The 15,249-nt window shown below is 39.1% G+C and overlaps 2 long non-coding RNA genes across 3 annotated transcripts; both read left to right on the forward strand.

Moving 5' to 3' along the window:
* Window positions 1–3,949: 3,949 nt before the first annotated feature.
* On the forward strand, window positions 3,950–11,926 carry LOC126615060 (uncharacterized). Of its 2 annotated transcripts, XR_007620625.1 has the most exons (3): window positions 3,955–4,748; window positions 5,636–5,823; window positions 11,912–11,926. It is a non-coding gene; the product is annotated as an uncharacterized LOC126615060 (long non-coding RNA). The 2 variants fall into 2 exon arrangements; XR_007620624.1 differs by lacking the exon at window positions 11,912–11,926 and having other exon boundaries at window positions 3,950–4,748; window positions 5,636–6,056.
* Window positions 8,155–11,224, forward strand: LOC126615059 (uncharacterized). Its single transcript, XR_007620623.1, has 2 exons — window positions 8,155–10,272; window positions 11,160–11,224. It is a non-coding gene; the product is annotated as an uncharacterized LOC126615059 (long non-coding RNA).
* Window positions 11,927–15,249: the final 3,323 nt, after the last annotated feature.

Raw genomic sequence — 15,249 nt, forward strand, 5'->3', positions numbered from 1 at the left:
ACCACAAGTTACATGTCGACCCCGCTGCCAAACTGGTGATCCAAAAGATAAGACATTTCGCACCTGAACGAGTGGCGATCACTAAGGCGGAAATCGGCAAGCTACTAGAAGCCGGATTCATAGAAGAGGTAGCACACTAAACTTGGCTAGCCAATGTCATGCTAGTAATAAAGAAATAGAAGGGAAAATAGAGGGTTTGCATAGACTACATCGACCTTAACAAAGCATGCCCGAATGATCCTTATCCAATTCCTTAAATCAATCTACTAGTAAATTCAACTTCCAAGAACCAGTTGCTCAGTTTCTTGGATGCATACTTCCGCTATAAACCAAATAGCCATGCACAAGCCTAACAAGGATAAAATCGTGTTCATGATCGAACGAGGCACCTATTGCTACAATGTCATGCCTTTTGGCCTCAAGAACGTGGGACCTACTTACCAACAACTGGTAAACATGATATTCAAGAACCAAATTGGAGTAACCATGGAGGTCTACGTCGACGACATCATGGTGAAGTGCAATCAGCGATTAAACTACATTGGCAACTTGACGGAAACTTTTGACATCTTTAGAAAGTACAAGATGAAGCTTAATCATGCCAAATGTATATTAGGAGTATCTTCATGCAGATTCTTAGGATACCTAGTAACCCAACGAGGAACCAAATCACATCCTAAGTAGATCCGAGCAATCCTAGAGATGTAGTATTCAATTACCTTGAAAAAGATCCAAAGCTTGACCGGACGAGTAGCCGTTCTCAACCGCTTCCTCTTGCGGTCCATTGATTGACGCGTACCTTTTTTCAAAGCAATCAAGAGGGAACAATGAGACAAATAGGCTAATGAGTGCGAAAGAGCTTTCCAAGACCTAAAAAATTATCTCAAATCTATCCTACATGGTCCAGGTGACTCTCAATGAGTAATGAAATGGGTGTTGGAACTTGGCCTATAAGGCTTATTTTTCTGACCCCACACAGCGATAAAAGCCCAAGCCTTAGCTAACTTCATAGCAAAATTCACTCCTGGCCTAGACGATGCAATAGAGTGACCCAACAACACCCTGGAGGCAACCGAGCACACCCTAGCCATGTATGCCTCACCCGATGGAGACTTCTGGCATTTGCACATCGATGACGCATCTAACTACAAAAGCTTGGGAGCAGGCGTGGTCCTTGTCACCCTAGACGGTTCGATGCTTGAACAAGCAATCACTCTAAGCTTCAAAGCATCCAACAACGAAGTAAAGGACGGAGCTTTACTAGCAAGCCTCCAAATGACAAAAGACTTAAGGTGAAAAAACTTGCAATTCATTCCAATTCCCAGCTAATCACCAGCCAAACTACTGGGGAGTACACAGAAAACAACCTGCAGATGGCACAATACCTAGAGAAAGCTCCAAAAAGATGGATCCCATCTGGGAAGGTCCATACAAGATCAGCCTACAATATAAGGAAGTACCATGCGTGACCTCCCATTACATTATCGTCGTTTTTTTGCACCATGGCAAGTAGAGTAGTCCTCCTATATTGAGTTGTATGCTTTGGAAATGAACTTAGGCAAACAACCTCTCTAACGCCATTAACAAGGTTGTCACACACGTCCATATCTTCGAGCAGATATGGCTTAAAAAACGTACCGATCTCAGCAGCCTATCTAGTAATAAGCTTGGTGGATTTCTCACAACTGCCTAAGCGAGCAATCTTATCTTTCTCAGCAGGCGAACTAGTCTCAGCAACAAGAAGAGTAGGCCATGGTGCCATTTTAGCAACACGGTCCACCTTATCACTCTTCATAGTAGCAAGCCTCTCCAAAGATGAACCAGACTTAGATCCTAACAAACGTCTTGGCACAGACTTCGGCACTAGGGGCATAACGGAACCTCTATGCTAAGTAATCCTATCAGCAATCATACTAGCTATCTTCAGCATGACAGGTGTCATCGACTAAGATCTAGAATCTCTTCTTTTATTCTTTGCCAATACTTCATCCTTATTCAGCCCCCGCATCTTTGATTCCAACAAGGATTTTGAACTTACCCCTTTTATGCGATTGACTCATTCTTATCTGACCGAGAATGATATCTTATCCTTAGAATAATTCACATCTAATGAAAGCTTATTCTGATCCTTGGCAGTTTCAGTTTACTGAGGACTCGACTGTGCCATATCTAAACTTGATCATTTCACAGTCCCATTTCCATGAGGACTCAGTCTGGAAAAAAAAAGGTATAAAAAAACATTACATGAGGTTGAGAACAAGGTTGACCTTTCACTCGTATGCTAGATACAACTAGCCTACTCTAGCATTGTATTTGCCAAAGTTTCGCCAAAATTACTTAGCATCAGGCTTAGACGACTTTCTATTGTTCTTCATTACCTATCCATTGGGAAAAGATTGTGAAGGCTGCAAAACTACCAACCATTCTGGATATACTTATTAAGGGTAGACACTTGTTGAAGCTGAACTTGTTATTATTGCTGGAAATAATAGTGAAAAATATTTGGAATTTTAAGAACACTTACAGCTACATTTGAGAGCAGATGTTATAAAATAATGAGCTAAAATATAAAGAGCTTATGAGCATTTATATTTGCATTCGAGATCCTTTGTTCAGTTCAGTGTGTTGTACCTTAAGTGCTTAACAACGTTTACATCTATGTTTGAATGTTTGGGTTTTAAAACAATGAGCTCATAACTACAAATCGTAATATTTATTTGCACTCGAGATCATTTGTTCATGTCAGGATAGGTGAATCGGATTTGGATTCTCCTTCTCTTAACTGATTGATTGTGTATTTATTATCCTTGATTCGTAAGAAAATTAATTGTACTACAAGTCAAAGACTTGTTTATATATTGTACACTTTACACGTCAATGAATTATCAAAGAAATACTTTTCAACATGGTATAAATTGTTAAGGTAATTTTTCCTAGACCTATTTTTCCTCTCTTAACCCATTCTTTCTATTGCCAACCCTAGCATATTTTCTTCCTTCTTGTCGTCCCTCACCTCCTTCTTTCTCTTTTCTTAATGGCTCATCTCTCTCGGTCAGTGTTCTAAAAATCGGTCTAGGCGGCCGCTTAGGCGGCGTCTAGGCGCTGGGCGGTGGCCAGCCGCAGGGATTAACTCCTAATCGGGAGAAAAATCGGGGAAGGAATTAGGCGGGCGCCGAGGCGGCTTGGGCTGACCTTGGGCTTCCTAGGCGGCCGACTAGTTGGCCTAGGCGGTCTGGAATTTCAATTTTTTCTGTTTTCAAACTTGAGAAAGGATGAGTGCAGTGTTATGGAATTTCTAAGTTTTTCAGGTTCTGTTCTTGCGACGAAAGGAGGAAGCAGATGAGTTTCTCTCTCATCCTTTCATTCTCATGTGACCATCTCAAACTTTCCCATTTAATTTATTTTATAATTTTGTCCAATCACATTTGGATAGCTAGCATTAAGTTGACGTTTTCAAAAAGGAAAAATGGGCTGTCAATTCCTAGGTTTAAATTTTTATATTCAAGATGGGGAAAAGCAAAGAATAAAAAAGAATAAAAATTGGTCTCTGTTTGTGAGTCTCTTGCTGATGTGAGTGATGGGAGGTGTTTGCAATGCTTTTTTGACCGTTGGAGGTGTTTGCATTGCTATCATTAAAGCAATGCCAAACATTTCCAAATGTAAGCCACCCATATAACTTGACAGCGCGTTAAGCCACGTGTGTTTGGTTAGGGGATTTCTTTGATGATAGCAATGTACGTAGTTTGGGGATGTCTGGCATTGCTTTCTAGTAGTTTTATTATGAAACCATCCAATCCATTACGTGAGATTTTTATTTTTATTTTTGAAAAATTAGATATAATCATTCAAAATATCTTAAGTTATATGGCATTTATGCTTAATGTGTTTCTAAATTTTAGACTTGTTAGATATTCTTTTTGTATTTTATTAATCTTTTATTATCTTGTGACAGCCCGTCCCTAATTTTAAGAATTTTTAAAGTTTTAATAAAGGATTTTACAAAAATGCCCTTCGAGGCACGCACATCATTCGAGGTTAATCGTTGTGTCGTGCCATCTAAGATTTGTTTTCTTGACATATCCTCGTAGTACTCGTCGTTACGGACGTGTGGGCGCAGACGGTTCGTGATTTGGAGTTATATCGAAGAAGTTATTAACGTTTGAAATTTGGAATTTTAAGGAATTATAATTTTAGTAAAATATAGAAATTCTTTTATGAAATTGGACGGCCCAGATTTATTGATGAATGAAATGGATGGCTGGGATGAGGGAAAGGTTTTTGGTGTGTGTATGTGTATGAGAAGAAGAAACAGAAAACAGAAAAGAAGAAGAGACTGGGCAGAAATGCCCAATCGGAGAAGAAGAAGGTGAGAGCAAACCAGAAGAAGGGAGAGGAAGAAGCTGACCAATCAGGGGACGGAAAGGAGGGAAAGGAGGGAGAGTGGTGCGCGGGGGAACAGGAGGAATGGGTCACCCTTGACCCGCGCGACCCAAGCTTCCAAATCGGCGGGTTTTCGCCATTTCCGTCCAAATTTCCGACGAATTGAGTCAAGGACCTAGAACAAAGCCCAAGAGGTAATTGAGGCGTTGGAACAAGTTTGAAGGTCGAATTGGAAACACCCAAATTCTAGGGTTCTTCACGGTTTTGGTGAAATTGAAGCACTTCCAGGCCAAATTGGCCTTGGTCTCAGGCGCTAATCGTCATGACGCCTTGATGTACGGTGCTAGGGAGTTGTGGGCGAACTCCAGGTGAGTGGGCAGTTTTGTTTTCGTATTACCTTTATACTATAAATTTTTCCCAGAAGATGAATTTATACGAAATTATGTTTTGAAAATGCCATGCATAGAATTATTTGGAAAATGTGAATTTCATATGAGTTATATGATTGATATATGATGCTTACATGTTGCATGGTGCTGTGGAGGCACAGGTAAGTCAGGTGAGTTCATTATTCATTTAATTGAATTGATTGATATCGATATAATTTGAGCTCATAACCTGCACCCTAGGTGTTAGTGCTTATATTATTCACCACACCGCACGCTCGCCTTGGATCCAAGTAGGTGGATGTCGTACAGACCATGTGAGGGTTCCGACATACCAGTCGTACAGACCATTAGAGGGGTTCCGACTGGTGGGTGACCTTAGTTATGCGCGTTGATGATATGATGAGAGAAGCACTAGAGCGTATTTTTACACCTTTCATCGTATAGACTACCTTACGTAGTTCCGAGTGATGTGCAGAGTAGGGCCGTATAGGTCACTGTGGTGACTCCGGCTTAGTGAGATATTGAGCTATTGAATTAATCGTATAGGACCAACTGCAGGGTCTCCGATTGATTCCTTATTTCACCTGATTTATATTTTGATTTATGGCATGGCATGTTTTTCTTGAAAAATGTTAAAGATTTGGGATTCAAGTTTTGAGATTTCATATGGTTATATATATATATTTTTCTGAAAAGTGTTAAAGGTTTGAGATTTGAGATTTTTGCTTATATATATGTTTATACATATGCTATTTTCTGGGAAAGTATACAGGTTTTACGGTGAGGGGTTAGAAATATTTTAAATGAAAAGTTTTCGAAAAACTTTGTTTTACTGACCCACTCAATTTTGTTTTGCGCCCCTCCAGGTTCAAGTTAGCAGAGCTTTGGTGGCCACGAGGAATCCAACGGTGTTCTGACAGAATTCACAAAAGTAGGACTCACCCTCGGGTGTGTCATCTTAGTAATTGGAAATTTTTTTTTAAAGCTTCTGAACTATGTAAATGGTTACGTCACTCTCACGTGACGGCCATCACGCCCTCCTTCGGGACGGGGTGTGTAAGTTGGTATCAGAGCCTAGGTTGCAATTCTGGACATCTTGAGAATTTCCTAGTGTCTTCTGTCAGAACTATACCGCCTCATAGCGAGCCACGTAGTTCGGATGAGCCTAAATTCCCTGATATAGTAGTTTGGGGGGAAATTATTGTCACTATGATTCAGTCTATTATCTAAAGGAACCTTTGAGACTGATTATAAGTTAAATTTGAATACAGACTTGCCTTGTTTCCATTCGGATGTTGTTACTAATCCGGTCGAGGTGTTATGTCGTTTTTGGCGGGATAATAAGAAGAAGTGACGTTCTTTGGCGACCACAATCCGTTGTACTTTTTACCAGGAGTTTACGAGATGTTGTTGGGCTTTGAGGACTTTGAGAATATGATCAGCGAGAGTAAAGAAGAATAAGAAAAGAATGGTAATTAGAGGAAAGGTGAGAAAGTTAAAGATCCGTCATATCAAGGACGTCGAAAGACTTAGAGCTTCAAAAGAAGTGAAGTTAGAACTAATTCTTCCAACTGAGGTTTTAGTGCCACTGGTCCGAGGCGAAGTGATAGATTTACGGGTGATCCCAGATCTTAAAGACAAGGTGACTCGAGTAAGGGAAATGTACCTTTGTGCCATAGGTATAATATTAGACACTTTGGAGAGTGTGGGAATCAGTGAATGTGTTCATGTGGACGGATGGGACATAGAGGTATGAATTGTCCCTGGAATCAGTTGTTACCCAATAGTCTTCCTTAACATATCACTTGGAAATATTGACGAGTAAGTCGTACAGGTCACTATATGTGACTCCGACTTATGTGCTAGCATGGATGGTCGAGTTGTAGACTCAGTCGTACAGGTCATTCTAGCTGACTCCGGCTGATATATTTCTTATTATGGTCGATGTTGCCAAAGAAAGTAATGTTGGAGCACGATCGAGGCGTATTTATGTATTTCTAAGGAAGAACAAGATGATAATATTACACCCCTCAGGAATTGTTACTTAGTTATCGAGACAACAGTGAGTTATTTGTATTGCGGGCTGCAGACCGTAATATTTATAACTTATTTGTTGGATTCGTTAAGTAAGTAAACAAGTAAGGCACTTTATGTTGATTTGGTTTATTAAGGGTGTCCAGTGATGGTGAAAAATGTCATGTCAGTGAATTTTTTTCCGTTGGATATTATGGATTTTGAGGTGATTTTTTTGGCACCAGTGGGTGCAGTATAATTGTGTCAAGCTAGATTGCTATGGGGAATCAGTTAATTTTTGTTGACCTGGATGACCAGAGGTTACTTTTGGGGGTAAGTAAAGTGGAGTGAGTTATGCCATTATTCCTGTTGAGAGAGCAAAGAAGATTGTTATCAAAAGGCTGCCAAGATATTGAGTTCATATGGTGCTAAATGATGTTGATCCTAATAGTATGGAAGATGTAAAGATGGTTAGACATTTTCTTGGTGTATTCCCAGATGACTTACCTAGATTGCCGCCAGGCAGAGATGTGAGTTCCATTATTGAATTGTTTTTAGGTACAAATCCTATGTTAGAAATTGGTTCAGGTTGAGTTAAAAGTTCCATTCAACTTATTATATCACATTGGAAAAGCTCCGGTTTATTTGTGAGGAAGAAAGTGGACATTAAGGCTAGGCATTGATATTAGGTAATTGAATCGGGTAACGATTGAGAGCTGTTATCCATTGTTGTGTATTAATGATTATTTGATCAGCTCTGAGGCACCTGGGTACTTTCTGAGATTGACTTGAGGTCTGAATGATATTAGTTGAAGATTAACAGTGGGGATGTCCATAAGACTGAATCCAGGACTCGTTATGGTCATTTCAAGTTGGGATGCCATACGGAGTGACGAATGCACCTGCTACTTTTATGAGCTTACTGAAGGGAGTATTCCAGTGATATCTAGATCGGTTTGTTGTTGTTGCCATTGACGAGATTGATAAGATTAGAGCAGTGCATGCTAGATATTTAAAGTTGGTGTTGCAAAGATTGAAGGAACGTTGATGTATGCTAAGTTTAGCAAATGCTATTGTTGGATAAATTAATTATATCTACTTAAGGTATTCAAGTGGATTCTTAAAAGAGTAGCAACGATTGAGAATTTGGAACAATTGCGAACCGTGACTGAGGTTCAGAGTTTTCTCGGATTAGCAGGATATTGTCGATAGTTCGTCCAAGATTTTAATTATTGCTTCGCCCTTGGCGAGATTGATGAGAAAAGAGGTTAAGTTTGAGTGGGATGAAAAATTGTGAGTAGAGCTTCAGCAAGTAAAGTATTCCCTCACTCATGCATCTGTTTTCGCACTCCCAAACGATAGTGGTAATTACATGGTCTATAGTAATACTTCTTTGAATGTTCTTGAATGCGCGTTGATGCAACATGGTAGGATGATTGCCTATGCTTCATGGCCATTGGGATCTCATAAGATGAATTACCCTAATTATAATTTGGAATTAGCAGCTATCATCTTTGCTTTGAGAATTTGGAGACATTGTCTTTATGGGAAGAAAAGTGCATGATTGTTACAAATCAAAAGAGTACCCAATATCTGTTTATTCAGAGGTATCTTAATCTTAGGCAACAAAGGTGGAATGAGTTGCTTAGTGATTATGATTGTGTGACGAGGGTGGTCAAGCTAATGTTGTGGCTGATGCATTTAGTAGGAAGACCCCAGTGAGAATTAATGCTTGGTATGCTTGCTATGTTCATCTTCTTGTGGATTTGAAATCTACTGGAGTAAAGTTGAGTATCAAAAATCGAGAAGAAGCCTTACTTGCTAATTTCTAAGTTGGACCCATTTGGTAGATCGTACTCGATACTCAAGCGTTTGACGAAGAAATTCAAGAATTTATTTAAAGCAAGGAATAACGGGATAAAGAAGGACCTTAGAGTTAGAGAATCAGATGGCAAGCTTATGCAAGGGAACAAAGTGTTTATGCCTAATGGTGTGGAATTAAATAAAGCAATTTTGACGATGTACATTATTCCACTTCTACAATGCATCCCAAAAGTACTAAGATTTATCATACCATTCGTTCATGTACTATTGACGGGTATGAAAAGAGGAATGGCGAAGTATGTTAGTAGGCGTATCATCAGTCATCAGGTTAAAGCAGAAAGAAATAAGTCTTTTGGAATAATGTAGTCATTTCCCATTCCACGGCGGAAATGGGAGAATATTACTATGGAATTCATGGACAAGCTTCCTCGTATACCAAATAGTTAGGTTGGAGTTTGAATAATAATTGATTGACTTGTGACGTCAGCGCATGTTACTTCAGTATGAGAACATCAACCTTTCCAGATAAGCGCAACAGTTATTTATTTGTTTTATGGAAAAAGGAGATTGGGATCTGTTAAACTTCTTGGGTATGTTGGTTCCTTCAGTTTGTTCCCTAGAGTAACGCCATAAGGCCGTGGAAAGCTATGTCTTGTGTTTCGAAATTGTTAGAATTGGGGACAGATGATATTCAAGACTCTGAGTTTGGTGAAAATTTATGGAGGAATCTTTCAGTGGAAGAAACTACTTGAAAGTCAAAGAATCGAATGAGAGAGATGTGTTTCGGGCTGTTTCATGGATATTGATGGATTGTAAAGATTGTGTAAATTTCGAGGACGAAATTTCTGTAAGGTGGGTAGATTGTGACAGCCCGTCCCTAATTTTAAGAATTTTTAAAGTTTTAATAAAGGATTTTACAAAAATGCCCTTCGAGGCACGCACATCATTCGAGGTTAATCGTTGTGTCGTGCCATCTAAGATTTGTTTTCTTGACATATCCTCGTAGTACTCGTCGTTACGGACGTGTGGGCGCAGACGGTTCGTGATTTGGAGTTATATCGAAGAAGTTATTAACGTTTGAAATTTGGAATTTTAAGGAATTATAATTTTAGTAAAATATAGAAATTCTTTTATGAAATTGGACGGCCCAGATTTATTGATGAATGAAATGGATGGCTGGGATGAGGGAAAGGTTTTTGGTGTGTGTATGTGTATGAGAAGAAGAAACAGAAAACAGAAAAGAAGAAGAGACTGGGCAGAAATGCCCAATCGGAGAAGAAGAAGGTGAGAGCAAACCAGAAGAAGGGAGAGGAAGAAGCTGACCAATCAGGGGACGGAAAGGAGGGAAAGGAGGGAGAGTGGTGCGCGGGGGAACAGGAGGAATGGGTCACCCTTGACCCGCGCGACCCAAGCTTCCAAATCGGCGGGTTTTCGCCATTTCCGTCCAAATTTCCGACGAATTGAGTCAAGGACCTAGAACAAAGCCCAAGAGGTAATTGAGGCGTTGGAACAAGTTTGAAGGTCGAATTGGAAACACCCAAATTCTAGGGTTCTTCACGGTTTTGGTGAAATTGAAGCACTTCCAGGCCAAATTGGCCTTGGTCTCAGGCGCTAATCGTCATGACGCCTTGATGTACGGTGCTAGGGAGTTGTGGGCGAACTCCAGGTGAGTGGGCAGTTTTGTTTTCGTATTACCTTTATACTATAAATTTTTCCCAGAAGATGAATTTATACGAAATTATGTTTTGAAAATGCCATGCATAGAATTATTTGGAAAATGTGAATTTCATATGAGTTATATGATTGATATATGATGCTTACATGTTGCATGGTGCTGTGGAGGCACAGGTAAGTCAGGTGAGTTCATTATTCATTTAATTGAATTGATTGATATCGATATAATTTGAGCTCATAACCTGCACCCTAGGTGTTAGTGCTTATATTATTCACCACACCGCACGCTCGCCTTGGATCCAAGTAGGTGGATGTCGTACAGACCATGTGAGGGTTCCGACATACCAGTCGTACAGACCATTAGAGGGGTTCCGACTGGTGGGTGACCTTAGTTATGCGCGTTGATGATATGATGAGAGAAGCACTAGAGCGTATTTTTACACCTTTCATCGTATAGACTACCTTACGTAGTTCCGAGTGATGTGCAGAGTAGGGCCGTATAGGTCACTGTGGTGACTCCGGCTTAGTGAGATATTGAGCTATTGAATTAATCGTATAGGACCAACTGCAGGGTCTCCGATTGATTCCTTATTTCACCTGATTTATATTTTGATTTATGGCATGGCATGTTTTTCTTGAAAAATGTTAAAGATTTGGGATTCAAGTTTTGAGATTTCATATGGTTATATATATATATTTTTCTGAAAAGTGTTAAAGGTTTGAGATTTGAGATTTTTGCTTATATATATGTTTATACATATGCTATTTTCTGGGAAAGTATACAGGTTTTACGGTGAGGGGTTAGAAATATTTTAAATGAAAAGTTTTCGAAAAACTTTGTTTTACTGACCCACTCAATTTTGTTTTGCGCCCCTCCAGGTTCAAGTTAGCAGAGCTTTGGTGGCCACGAGGAATCCAACGGTGTTCTGACAGAATTCACAAAAGTAGGACTCACCCTCGGGTGTGTCATCTTAGTAATTGGAAATTTTTTTTTAAAGCTTCTGAACTATGTAAATGGTTACGTCACTCTCACGTGACGGCCATCACGCCCTCCTTCGGGACGGGGTGTGTAAATCTTATCTAGGGATTTTGTACAAGTATAATTTTTTATGTGTCTATATGCACTTATTTACAAAATATACAAGAAATTTACCTAAATCCACCTAGGCTGCCTAGGCGCCCTCCTAGATCCCGCCTAGCCGCCTAGGCGCTAGGCGCCAGCCCGCCGCCCGACTAGCGCCTAGCGTTTTTTAGAACCTTGCTCTCGGTGCCCAATGTTGCTCACTTTCTTAAACTCACACAGTCCAACAATCTTTTTTCACTAGTGTTGAGTAGATTTTATATTATATATTTAACCTTATTCTTAGTATATTTTGGTTAATATTTTGGAAGAATTTTGATACTTTGAATTGTATTTCTAATATAGGACTTTCAACTTCCTCTGGAGCAAAATGTGGTCAAATGGAGGAATTTTGGAGTAATTCTAGTTGAAGGACGTTCTTGAGTCAGTTAGCTTGATCGTATCAAAATATCATATTTTTCTACCAAGAGATGATTTTCTGGAAATAAAATAAAGGAGTGATGCGTGGTGTTGGAATAGTTGGGCTTGAGTTGCGTTTTTAGAGTCCAAGATGACATCGGATGGGTTCGTGGCCTTCTGGAGATGTGTTCAGAACATCCCGATCTTCAAAACAAGTTATCATGGGCAGGATTTGGAAGATATCTGAGGCTAAAATTATGAATACTAATAGTCAAATAACTTTTTTGGGAAATGCTATGGAGACTCGCTCTATCATAACCCGTAGTTTAAATATTGTATTTTATTCCAAATCATGTAAATTGACCAAAATGCTCTTAGTTGGTTGTCTTCATTAAATTATCAAGCCTCGTTGTTGAATTCTAATTTTTCATACTTTCTTAGTTTTTTTTAATTAGTTTAGTATCAAGAATGTGGGGGAAAATTTTAAAGAATTGCTCTCTAGGGTTTGGCTAGAAGAGCGTTATGGTTAGAAATTGCGGCGGTGACTGTTAAGAATTCTAGGGCTTTTTGAGGCATGGTTGGCTGGTACTCGAGGCAATAATTTGGGAACACCAAGGGTAGATGTTTTCTAGAATTGTAAGGTCAGTGGGGGTTTTGCTCTGCGGGTTCTTGAGGAACATTGTGCAAGTGGTGTGTAGGGGGATGGACGATATGGTTTCGAAGTTTGTAGAAGGATTGTCACTTACTACTAAGGAGCAAAGGGTTATGGTGATCCACGACCAGGAAAACGCACTTCTCAAGATCGACAACGTATTCTTGGTGGGGAGGGCGCTTACACGAAAGGTTGTACGTCTGATTCATAGATTTTCAACTCACACCTCAACGTATGTAGCTCTTTTTCAACTCACACCTCAATGTAAGTAGTAGACATTATTGAAGATATCAATGTGATAATGATGCTCAAATGTAATAAGATCTATTTGCTGACAAGAACGACAAGTTCCTACTTTGTATTGAGCATTCATATCGGGCATATGAACGTCATGTTTCTTGCAGAATAAATTGAACAACAATAATGCAAGTTTATATAATAACTCATATTTCTAAGAAATTTATCAGACTATCAGAAAAAATATATTAAACTTGAAATTGAATTTTTAAAGTACGAACTCTTAAAATTAAAGCAATAAACAAATAAAATCATCAAGACATAAGAATAAAGTGGTAAAAAACTTACCTATTAATAAAGGTCAAAAAATTTATAGACAAAAATAACATTGAAAATATGGTCCTTTGGTCTTGAGCTTGAACTACCTGAACAAATAGATGATCCTATTGGCTTTGGCTTGAAATTAGTATAAACAAATAGATGGTCCTTTTGTCTTGAGCTTGAACTACCCAATAAATAAAAATTCCATCTAAATTCTAATGATCAAATGAGTATAAACATAAAACATATCAACAATCATATCAATAATAGACTAAAAATCTTCATCAATATCTAATATAATTTAATTGAGATTAGATTAGAATACCAAAAAACTTACTTGAATTGTGAACCAAGTAGTGGTGGCCTAGAGATTTTGGGAGGTATGATATTAGAGTAATAAAATAATTATATGGGATTGGGTGTGGGATTTAGAATTTTAGGGTTTTGAAATCTGAGGAGTTGGGGGAAGTAGAAGAGAAATTTGGGTGAATATGTTATTGGGCATTGAGGGAAGCAGAAGAGCGGGAAGCGGGGGAAGGGTGGGACAGTGGGGAATGATGTGGGTTGGGGATGAGATTTAAAATAATGGACAAACACTTTGGATGGGATATAAAAAACAATTTAAAGCAATTGTGACGTGTGGTGTGTGTCAATGTGTGTGTACAATCATGACTACTCATTCTAGGAAACCTAAACTAATCAGACCACTCCCTACCCTAGAGACTAATCAAATAAAAAGATTATTGGGACGTGTGGTGTGTGTCAGTGTGTGTACAATTTCAAACATGATAATAATAAATTTTGATATTGATGAAAGTAAATAATTTATTTCATATTTATTAACTCTTACTTTTTTTTTAAAGTAGTCTTATTTTTCAAAACTTTTACTTATTGGGTGGGCTATAACAATTAAAAATAATAAAATATTCTAAATTATAAGTATTTTAACCTTACACAACTAAAACTCTCCTTATGCTAGAGCCCACCGTAGTCTTGTTACTGCCTCCGCCGGTGCTCGCGCACTCTATCGGACATCCTAAGTTTACATACATGTTAGTGTTTTATGTGTGCAACAACTTTCTGAGGGCAGACCAACCATGTCATCTGTGTTTCTGATGTTATTGTTGGAAAAATAATACTCTGATTTCAACTGTTAGGGGACGGGTACCCGTTGTTGGAAACCAAAAAACCAGGCTTCTTCAGTGGAAGAAGATTTTTCTTTTAAGAACTTATCATCTTCGAGCAAGAACAAGTTAAATTTATCATGGGTATAACAATTGCAAGTTTCGTAACACAAAATTTATACTTTGTAGCAGTCTTTAATTATGCTCAGGCCGGGTTCTACCTTGTGCTGTTCTATCTAGAGCACGTAAATGCTAAGGAAGAATCAGATTGAGTTTGGGTAAATGAAGTCGAACACAAAACATAACTTGAAGAGCTCGGTGGAGAAGGCTACCAAACCACGAGGAGGTGGACCAGGCCTATCCCCTAGAGCAAGTACTTAGAGAATGATATTGGTCGAGAAAAGATATCGTTTCCTCAACTCCTCCAACCATGTCTGGGTCATGACACCGACAATATCCTTTGATGTCGGTCGATGAGAACACCAACCCTGTAAAGAAACAAAGAGTCCCATACCCCGTCTCAGAACTCACAGGATGAGATCCTCACGCATCCAGATCGAGATGATGGTGGCTTCAGATAATCAGAGGTGTCAAGGGGGTTTTCATCGCTCATCTCGGTCGAATGTGGATTCTTGCTCATGGTTTGAAGAATCCTCTAAGTCTATTATGGGTGATTGAGTGATTGGGTGGCAAACAAAGGTACCCCTTAGACCGACCAACATCTCATCATTGAGAGCATCTGCTGCATCGATCAGTGTGTCATTGTCGATACTCTGGCTCCCGATTGATTGCTCGTAGTTCTGTTTTTGGTAGTGGTGCAGTCTTTCAACAATCATCGAGAGGGGCACCACCAACCGAGATCGAGCAACCCTAATTTACGATGAATCTTCGGTAATAGTTCACGAGCCTTAAAAAAGATCTTTGGTAATAGTTCATGAGCCTTAAAAAAGATCTTTGCTCACTCACATTGGTAGGTGTTTGCCACTCCTTGAGAACCCCACTTAGTAGAATAAAACTTTGTTGTTGTTGTTGTATACATTATTCAGGGTGGATTCAGGGATGAATAGAGATCGGGGATTCCTATAACCATATCGAAACCATAACCAAATTATATTCACGGTTTTTCTTCATATCTTCAAACTACACAAATTTTCA

Source organism: Malus sylvestris, chromosome 3 (genome assembly GCF_916048215.2).
Source record: "Malus sylvestris chromosome 3, drMalSylv7.2, whole genome shotgun sequence".
Taxonomy (NCBI): domain Eukaryota; kingdom Viridiplantae; phylum Streptophyta; class Magnoliopsida; order Rosales; family Rosaceae; genus Malus; species Malus sylvestris.